Source organism: Physeter macrocephalus, chromosome 18 (genome assembly GCF_002837175.3).
Source record: "Physeter macrocephalus isolate SW-GA chromosome 18, ASM283717v5, whole genome shotgun sequence".
Lineage (NCBI taxonomy): Eukaryota > Metazoa > Chordata > Mammalia > Artiodactyla > Physeteridae > Physeter > Physeter macrocephalus.
Window position 1 is genome coordinate 30,430,096 of NC_041231.1, and position 10,846 is coordinate 30,440,941.

Consider the following 10,846-nt stretch of genomic DNA (forward strand, 5'->3'; position numbering starts at 1 on the left):
GTCTTGTGTTGAAATAAATTAACAAGGAATCTTAGAAACCATAAACATCTTTACTAGCTTCAGGAAGCTAGTAAGTTTGAACAAGTGATTCCATTTAAACTGTCCTAATGTAATGGCAAATGGTCTCTTTTCCAACGTCGATTTACAGTTATAACTACCAGAACAATAATAATCCACAGGGTGAGGAGTGGAGGGAGCAGAGACTAGAGTCTTAAATATCTCCTCTTAAGAGCAGCTAACAGGAGATATTTAATCTCCTTTTGTGTTCAGTACTTTAAAACTTAAGAAAAAAAAGTGAATAAAATCCAAAGCAATGAAAAGTATGCATTTTTCAATGCAGAACTTTGTTAGCACTCTTCACGATTAAGTTCAAGGATCCTAAAGGTTCAAAATGCCTGCAAAAATGAGACCATAATACAAATCAGAAACGCAAGAGACTATGAGAAAATTAGATTTTTGACTAGTGTTGTTAACAGAACATGTTTAAAAGCTGTAGAAATCAGTGCCTGAAACAAATTAGAAAAAGAGAGATAATTTTAAAACTAGTGTTAAATGCTAAAACGAGGTTCTAAAGCTACAGAAAAGTCTTGCGACGTCTCTATGGCCAAACAAGAACCACCATATTGCCATTATGATCATGTTGATGGTTCAGACGACAATGAAACTTTAAAACCGAGGCGGAAAAGGCCTAACATACAACCCTGTTGTTAACAGAACACTGTCTGGAGACTTAATTAAACAAAAGCGTCAAGTGCTCCTCTCAAAATCTCTTGTAGTGATGGACCTGAAGAGCAGAAAACAGGGCAGACCATTTAAAAGAAGAGTCCAGGGGCTGGAAGGACAAGTGACTACACCAAAGGTGGTAATTACATCCTGGGGAAGTAAAAAAGGCCAGACTAAAGGGCTCCAGGAGGGACTTCAAAACCAGCTAATCATGGGAAGAAGAGGTGGGGTAAATCGGCGGCTTCTTTCCACTGGTTATCTGTGGGGAAATAAAAAGATGCTGGGACTCCAAAGCAAGAGTAAACAAAAGTGGCTGCAAATGACCAAGGAAACCATTAGATACCTCCATTACACACCAATGTGCCCACAGTAAGAGGTTAATCGTAGGTTCACCCATCTCTAATTCAGCCTGGGACCTTGAGTAACCGGATAAGGGGCTTCTGCAATTGGTAAACCACCATTCTAGAACTGCCCTCAGCAAAGGCATGGGTAGTCAAAGTACCCAGGGGTTCTCCTGCCAACAGTCATACGCTGCAAGGGTAACTGCTTACCTTTTCTAAACAATATTCTCAGCTAAAAAATAGGGGAAAATATGCTCTTCTCTGACTTCAAAAGATGAAAGTATAAAACAGGAAAATATGTGAAAATGCTCTGAATAAAATCACATTGTATTTGCACATTTTACTGATTGAAGCATGGTTTAACTTATACTCTAAAGGCTATATAAACATAGGTTGTCCCTTCAGCTTATATGCTGGAAGGTCTAAAATGTTTATTTTAAGGTATTAGCAAGAATACAATGAAAGCAGCTAGACATTTCAAGAAGAGAGAGAAACAAATGCAGGACAGTTTGGGACATTTAGTGCAGAGGCCAATAATGGTATTTATCTCACTGTGTCCTGAAGGGATCACTATGCACTGGGTAAAAATGTTCTTCACAGGGACTCTGTTACCAAAAAATGGTTAAATTACAGTCCACGTGCTTTTCTTCTAAAATATCAGGGAAATGCATAATGTTTTATAAAAGATTACCACATAGGAAATGGATAAATATGTTACTGCACCTACAGTGGTAAGATTAGCTGAAATGGAAATAGGTGGTGTGGAACCACAAGATCCTGTCTCAAACTGGGGTTTAAGAAGCATGTAGAAAAAAAATAGAAAAAAAAAAAAAGAGGCATGTAGGATTGGGAGGGAGAGAAGTGTTGCAAGTATTAAATGTGATAGATAACGCACAAAGTAACGCACACACAGAGGCCCACAAATGTTTAGACCGTGGACGTCCGTGGTTTTACCAGCCCTGCGTCCATTACCCGCTGCTGAGGAATGATAATTGCCCCCCAACAGGTACTTTCTTGGTGAGGCAGGAACCAAGGCACCTGCCAGCACACAGTCTGAGCCTGAGAAGGACACACTCAGTAGAGAGAGGGGTTAAAAACAACTGGAGAAGTTATGAAGTCCGGCACCCCAAGGACACTCTCCACCAAGTCCCGCCACGTGGATCTCTGAAGCTGCTCTGGATCTGATCCATTCCGAGGCCTGGTTCTTCAGCTCTATTGTCAATGCTGAGAGCTATACCACATCCTTCCAGCAACCTCCTTTTTCACTTAAAGTGGCCAGATTTAGTTTCTGTTGCTTACAACCGAAGACCTTTAGCTGATTAGCCACTATTTTGAGTCTAGAAGACGTAATTTTCTCAGAGATTTGGGAGATAAAATTTAATTTGATTGGCACGTAATTTAGACTTAATTTTATGGTAAAACAAAGGCATGCATCACAGAGTAGAACACAAAATTCATGTCGAATTTTAAGATAATGGATTGTTCTTTTGAGATTGTTAAAGATCTGCTTCCTCCCACTTCTCACTCTCTCTCCCTACCCCATGCAAGTGTCTTTAGCAAGGGGTTTAAGAAGCACTGGTACAGAGATTAACTTTCCTTAACTTTTAGGACTTGATCTCAGGCCAGGCAAGACCTGTGGAAGAACTGCCCTGCCCTAACTGTAAGCAAAAAATGATCACTGTTTTAAGCCACAAAGTTTTGGAGCAGGTTATTATTACTCAGCAATAGATAACTGATAGATGTGCTTCATGAATTATAGTAATATGTCTACATTATTTTATTCCATGCATTTCCTAAAGTTTCCTAGGAAGGAACTCAACACTTTAGTGTTTCCAAATAACTGTCACAGGCAGATGGGGTTACACTTCTCATTCTTTACAGCCAGGTCAATGCTTCTAATTCCACAGAAACAATGAAATGTACCTCAGTCAGAACACAGAGGTTTAGGCAGGATGTAGAACATACTCCAAAGCCCAACTAACTTAGGTGAAAATAAAGCGAAAATTTTCTCCAATTATCATAGCTATACCACAAGGATGCAGGTACAAACTGGGTTGAGCTGGAATTGAAGGTAACTGGCTAAGAGAAGAAAAATGAAGCAAAATTGCTACGTCTAAAAACTTAGTTTAAAAACTAGAGAACTCAAAACAGATTCTCCCTTTAACAGTTTCTCTGCCTGGAACCGCCTTCCATATAAACTTGAAAAATGATCAAAACCCTCTTTTAAAAGTCCACCACATACTATCTAGAGAAAATGCTTGCTTTAGGTTACCATCCATTCCACAACTATTTACGGAGCACCAACTCTATGCCTGTGAGCCCCTGAGCACTCCTTTTTTTTTTTTTCTTCTTTTTTTGATAGTGATACCAGGGTAAAGGGAGCATGACTGGGTGAAACTAGACCACACACCTGTCTTGGTCAAGGTAACTGGTCTGGTTAGAGGGTTTAGGCTGATGAATGCAGCAAACAAGGCTCTGCCCTCATGCAAACCTATATCTAGAAGGGGGGAAATATTAGTAGCTAATATTATCATTATCAGCACTATTATCACTATCATTACTGTTATTATTATGCCCTCACCCTTCCCACCACTTCTTCCTCCTTAGTTACTGCTAAGTATCTGGCACTCTGCTAAGCACTTAACATTTAATCTTCACAACAGCTTAGCATGGTATTACCCACGTTTTACAGATGAGGAGACTGAGTTCTAACTGGACAAGAGCAACACAGAAAGTGTTGGAGCTCATGCTTTTAACCACTGGCCTATACTCCCTCCACACATATGAACTCCTTACAGTTTTATAAGAATTTCAACAGGGGGAAAAGAATCCTTCACAACAAGAAATGAGGCACAACATACTCTCTTTATAAATGCCTACGTGTCTGTGTTTTCAGTGAGTTTCTTCTAAAAACTGATATTTATTTAGTCCTGTATGGAATTTTTTCTTTCCTGTTGGAAGAGTATGGAAAATATTCTTGCTTATTAGTAATATAGAAAACATTTTTAACGGCATATGAGAAAGATATTTCACCTCTCATTCAATACAACACAGACCATGAGAGAAATTGGTCATCTCGGGGGATGAGGCCTCATTTAGCCACATACAGGAGATGCTTTCCATTAGTATGCTTATTCTTTAATAACTTTATCATTTTTTCCTCATTATAAAAGCAGCACATGCTACCTAAAACAAACAAACAAACAAACAAAGAGAAAAAATCATCCACAATATTATTACCTAGAGGTAACAAGCTCCTATTAGTATTTGGTGTACATCCTTCCAGATAATTTCTTTTAGGTTTCTATACACAGGGCTTTCATCCACCTTAAAAATCACACATTAAACATATTCTCATGCTATCCTCTGTTTTCCTAAACATCACTCCCATGTCAATAAATATCAACCTGCATCATTCTGTTTAAAGATTGCACAGTATTTTATTTCACTGTATGGATAGGCTCTAATTGACTTAATCAACCCTTTATTAATAGGCATTCAGATTACTTTCTGTGTTTTGCTATTACAAAAGCCAGGGCAGTGAGGAGTCTGGCACACACATCTATGCACCCTTGACTGACTGGTTCTTTAAGATAAATTCCTAGACGTTGGCTTCCCATTTTATTTCATGACTTTGTTGGATTCATACTGCCCCAACTGTCATCCAGAAAATATGTACCAAATTTACCTTTTTCAAAAGAAGGAAACCCTTGGGCTTCCCTGGTGGCGCAGTGGTTGAGAGTCCGCCTGCCGATGCAGGGGATGCGGCGCGAGAGGCCACAACAGCAGTGAGAGGCCCGCGTACCGCAAAAAAAAAAAAAAAAAGGAAACCCTTAAATGTTAAGCGTAATAACATACTTTACATTTCTAACATTTACATTAAATGGCCAAGAACTTTAAAACTGCAATTTATCACGAAGTATCTAAAATATCAATTGAGGCCTCTGATATTGCATTAGGTTTATATTTGGAGGAGGAAAATTCTAAAATACCCAATTAGTGGGTTTTATTTCCAGCATAATGTGGCTTTGAAAAGTTAAACTCCAAAAAGAACATATTTGCTGCAAAACAAGCAATTAGAGAATTCTAAAAGGCAGGAAGAGAAGTAAAAAATAATCAATTATAGCAACCACTAGGTCACCAAATCTGCGTCCTATACAATGGCCAAGAGAAAAGGGTCAAGAGAGAGAGAAAAGGTGAAAACTAGAAGAAGCGACTCTCAGAGCTTCAGTGACGGCCGGATGAAATTACACACAGACATATACATCTACATGCTCTGTACACACCAATCCTGGAGCTAATCTCCAGGGGTTAGAACACAAGAGGAATCTTTGTGTGCTTTATTTGAGCAAACATCATGCAGAGGGGGGTGGAGGAGGCTGCATACAGGTAAGAGCGGCTCCTTAGCAGCTTGAGGCCTAGTATCAATTACTTCCCTTCCAGGGCACAGGGAGGGTAACAGGAACTTGAGGCGTAAGACAGCTCCAAAGGCACTGATTCCCTTCAAAACCATCACACAGGAGAGGGCTCACTCATCAAGCTCTACAGAAAACTGGGCAAAGTGAGAACATTTTTAGCAATAAATAATTTACTGGTGAGTACAATGCGTGTGCTAAGAAGGGAAGGCCACACACCAAAACTACTAACAACTAACTGTACTGGAGTCTCATGCTAATGGGGACGATGGGGGCATTAGATAAAGTCTGCATACCAAAAGCACTGAATACTTGAGTCGGCAAATGGCTGCGGGGAGTGCTGCTTGGTGACTTCATAAACCTATAGGACTTCTGGGTCTTCTTGGCAAGGGGGTCAGCAAACTATGGCCCATGCATGGGTCAAATCCAGCCTCAGCCTGTACACACCATGAGCTGCTGCCTGTACACAACATTTTTAAATGGTTGAAAAAATTTTTTTACTATTTCATGGCATATAAAAACTGCATGAAATTCAAGCATCAGTGTCCACAAAGTTTCACTGGAATGCAGCCATGCCAACTCACTTTTGTCTATGGCTGCTTTTTCCATGCACTGACAGAGTTGGAAGGTGTGACGGGGACCTGGGTGGCCAGCAAAGTTGAAAACATTTACTACCTCATCCTTTACATAAAGTTTGCTGATCTCTGTTCTAGGCCATAAAATCAAGTCGTTTTTGCACCACTACCTTGGTGCATGCTTATTAGTTTGGCTCTGACATACCCAGGATTTAGACATAGCCTGCCAGCCTAACAGAGAATGCAACCCCATTGTTAAGAACAGTAGACAGGTCTAATAGGACCTATAGATGCTGGGGTACCTACCCATGATAACCAGAAAGATGTGAAAGGCTTTTCTGAATTGAAAGCAGGATGGTCCCAGAAGGTTTATGTGGGAATGAGTATGATTAAAGGTTTTCTCTTTGAAAGAACGTATGAGCTATCTCCTTCTACAGATGAGAATAAAACCATCCTCAAAAGGGCTACCACCTTTGAGCATTTACTAGGGGCCTATGACTGAGCAAAGCCTTTTGCTTTTCTTATCTCATTTAATGGCCATCTTTTCTATACTCTGAGGGGCTGGCTGGCTGGCTAGCTGGCTGGCTCAGGAAATGGGAATCAAATCCAGGTTCGAGTCTAAAGCCTGTGTTCCTAACCACTCTCCAACTTGAAAGCAAAGGCCAAGAATGCTCACCAGGAATAAATGAGAGGGAAAGGGGAAGACCACAGGAATAGCAGAAGCAAGTTTATTTTTATGGCCATGACCATTTTATTCATCTCTCTCTTCACTCATAATATCCTCTCTTCCTTCAGTGTTTAAAGAAAGGAAAATAAATACAGGGGCTTCCCTGGTGGCGCAGTAGTTAAGAATCCACCTGCCAATGCAGGGGACACGGGTTTGAGCCCTGGTCCGGGAAGATCTCACATGCCGCGGAGCAACTAAGTCCGTGCGCCACAACTGCTGAGCCTGCGGCGCTCTAGAGCCCACAAGCCACAACTACTGAAGCCCGCGCGCCTACAGCCCGTGCTCCGTAACAAGAGAAGCCACCGCAATGAAGCCCGCGCACCACAACGAAGAGTAGCCCCTGCTCGCCGCAACTAGAGAAAGGCTGTATGCAGCAACAAAGACCCAACGCAGCCAAAAATAAATAAATACAATAAATAAATTTTTAAAAAAAGAAAGGAAAATACAATTCACTTCTTCCAGAATCTTTGCTGGAGAGCAGTAGAGAGTGGAACTGAATGAACCATTCACTCCAAGAACTGGTTGTCAAGCTCAAGCCTCTGCTTATCGAACATCAATGTATTTGGTCTAAATTTTTAAGTATAATTGAGAAACAGCCACAATGCACCTAGGGCTAGCATGTCAAGCCCTTTATGTGCATGCATGGCTTATCAACTGACAGACAACAGTTTGCTGTGGGAACAAAATGGCAGTGCTTTTGCACCCTTAACCACATGACTAGGTTAAGACAACTTTAAAGGGCAAGTACTGAGCACAAAGATCTACTTTTTCTTATTTTTTTTCTCTTAAGAATTGTTCTAACTCCCATTTTATTTAATAAAAACATATCTCTCTCATTAGGGGGGCCCAGGACCTCTCCTATAAAACTATAGACCCCCTCCCCAGAAAAATACACATACACAAAAAAGATTAGGTCACAACTATAGGGGGTGCAGGAATCTCTTGAAGCCCACTCATGACTCCTGGATGTCCACAGACCCCCCCCAAAATAATCCTAGCTCTAAAAGCATATAACAAAATGCCTGTTTTGGCCTTCCCTGGTGGCGCAGTGGTTGAGAGTCCGCCTGCCGAATGCAGGGGACACGGGTTCGTGCGCCGGTCCGGGAAGATCCCACATGCCGCGGAGCGGCTGGGCCCGTGAGCCATGGCCGCTGAGCCTGCGCGTCCGGAGCCTGTGCTCCGCAACGGGAGAGGCCACAACAGTGAGGCCCGCGTTCCGCAAAAAAAAAAAAAAAAAAAAAAAAAAATCCTGTTTTACAGGACCAGGGTAAAGACCACAGAGCTAGCTCTATCATCATCTTTTATAGTTTCAGAGGCTAAAATTAAATACTCAAAGAAACTTCCTTAACTAGACTCTCATACTCTCAAAGAACAAACCTAATGACTTGAGTAAATCACCAAACTTAAAGTCATACATGTTCAAAGTCCAAATCAGTTTTCTTATAGTTTAAAATCTGCTACTTCTTTCTGCTCACAGAGATTTCCCTAAGAAATGTTAGTATGGCATAGAGCTTGAGTCTCTTCTACTGTAACATTCATGAACATGTGAATATATAATAAACTGTAGAAAAGAAAACCACTTGTAAGATTTATTAAAAGATGTTCTCTCACTATATAGGAGATGGAGAAAAGTCAATTAAAAGAGTGCTTAAATGTTCAACACAAAAGATCTGTGTCAATGCAATTGCCAGTTATGTGGCTGACAAAGCAGATTTTTTCAAGTTCAGAAAGGCTCAAATTTTGCTGTGTTTCCCACCACTTGAGTCAAGAATATTCAGAAATGTTTATTTTCAGGTATACCTCAAACTTTAAAGTCTTTCCAGTCTCTCTTGGTCTTATTACTTCAGAAAATTCCTGGCACTGCCCAACAAAATACAAAATGAACTTATAAGTGTTTCCCCAGGACTCCATCTACGAAAGACGGATAGCCTGCCTCATGAAAATTTAAGTTACAGGGAGCAGGGATACTTTCCCATCAACAACATTAAAGATTATTTTAGGGGACTTCCCTGGTGGCGCAGTGGTTAGGAGTCCACCTGCCAATGCAGGGGACACGGGTTCGAGCCCTGGTCTGGGAGGATCCCACATGCCGCGGAGCAACTGAGCCTGTGTGCCACAGCTGCTGAGCCTGCGCTCTGGAGCCCGCGAGCCACGGCTGCTGAGCCTGCGTGCTGCAACTACTGAAGCCCGTGCACCTAGAGCCCATGCTCAGCAACTGGAGAGGCCGCGGCAATGAGAGGCCTGCGCACCGCAAGAAAGAGTGGCCCCCCACTCGCCGCAACTAGGGAAAACCCACACGCAGCAATGAAGACCCAACGCAGCCCCCCCAAAATGAATAAATAATAAAATAATTAATTTTTAAAAAAAGATTAAGTCACTAGATACTGTTTACAAATCAGTATTATGATGATACAGCCAAGTAACAAGTAACTTAAAAAGAACACTCTTTCACCACTTGACTATTACTTTTTTTTTTTTGACTATTACCTTTTAAAAAACAATGATCCCCTCCAAAATGCCACTTGGGATAGACAGTCAACTGACACTTCAACTTACAATATGGGGTACTTAATATTTAAAGTAATTCATCTTTTGGTTAGAGTGTCTTCTCTGCCTCTAAACCAAGAAAATGAACAGGATCCCAAACCCACGCACAGCCAGCATTTAGGCCAATTATTTTCTCAAAACCAGGAGAGATTTCCCACGGTGGGGGAGGGCAAGTTATACCTCAAAATATTCACTCAAGGTAAATTTTTTTTTTTGCCTTTGTGCTAAAAGTCAAAGGTGCTAACTCTTTAGAGAACTGTTGAAGAGCATTACTGAAGTTTAGACTTCATATATACCAATAAAATTCCATGCATACTGAATTCTTGCTAGAGGTGATACACACTTCACTGTCATACATTTGCATATACAGCTCTTCCTCTACAACCAAGAGAAAACCGGGAGAATGAACCCAATTTGCTTAAGGAAACTGAAACAACCAAATCCATCCTCGATAAATGTTTCATCCCTAATATGAAGAAGCGAGGTACCTGGGGGGCAGAAATACTGGAAAGTAACTCAATAGACTATCAAACCTGGGTTGAAAACTCAGACCCGCTTCTTGCGGCTCACTGAATCGATCCCACTGGAGATCAAATCAGCCGGACTGCTGCTGCTCGTTTCCTCTCGCCCATCACCATCGAAATGTTGCCATTTGCGAGAAACCCATCGAAGTTGAATCAAAGTGACTTTTGGGAAAAGATACCAGTATCACCGGCAGTGTGCTCCAGAAATGTGTAACTCTACACACTAGGCATCGTTTCTCATCGAGCACCTCCCTCTCCCTTCACTTTCGACTTCCCCTTAAGATGGGGGCAGTTTTTGAAAATCACAGAGAAAAATAAATAAGAGCACCTCATCCCGGTCACCGACGGGGATTCCGGCGCTCAGGGAGGACGGCCGGCAGCCGGCTCCCAGTCGCTGCGCGAACTCCGCCCGCAGATCGCTAAATGTCTCGGGCCCCCTTTCCCAGCACCCGCCCGAGTCCCGAGGGGAAGGGGGCGGCTGCCGGGGCCGGAACCGCACCACCTGGAACCCGGGGCCTTTTTCGCTCGCCGGCCGCGCCCCGCGCAAATGTCCGCGCGCGAAACCTGCCCCGGCGCGCGTGGGCGCCAACTTCGCAGGGACCCTCACGCCGCGCCCCCTCTGTGCCCCGGCTCCCGCGACTCCCGGGCTCAGGCGGGCAGGGCGCCCCCTCCGCCCGCCCCGCCCCCCACCCCCCAGGAGAGCGAGCCCACTCCCAGCGGCGGTAGCGGGAATGGGGCTGCGGGGCCGCGGTCGCCGTCCCCCGGGAGGCGCGGGGGGCTTGGACTCCGCGTGGCCCCCGCCGCCCCGGCGGCGCCCGGGCGAGCTCACCTGGCGTTTGGCAGAGGCCTCCGGGGCGGCCTCTGGGCGTGGGCCGGACGGGGGCAGCGGGGGGCGGGGGGGGCGGCGGAGGCCGGGGCTGCACCGGGGCCGCCGCCACCGCCCGCCTGGCTTCGCCCCACACGCGCCGGCCTCGGCCGCCCCCGGGGAGTTCGG

The 10,846-nt window shown here is 43.6% G+C and overlaps 1 long non-coding RNA gene across 1 annotated transcript in view; it reads right to left on the reverse strand.

Annotated features, from left to right (window-relative positions):
* Window positions 1-10,759, reverse strand: part of LOC114484315 (uncharacterized) — a 29,665-nt gene extending 18,906 nt beyond the window's left edge. Inside the window, exon 1 of the long non-coding RNA XR_003677048.1 lies at window positions 10,682-10,759. This is a non-coding gene — a long non-coding RNA (uncharacterized lncRNA). The remainder of the gene's footprint in view (window positions 1-10,681) is intronic.
* Between the last annotated feature and the right edge of the window lie 87 nt (window positions 10,760-10,846).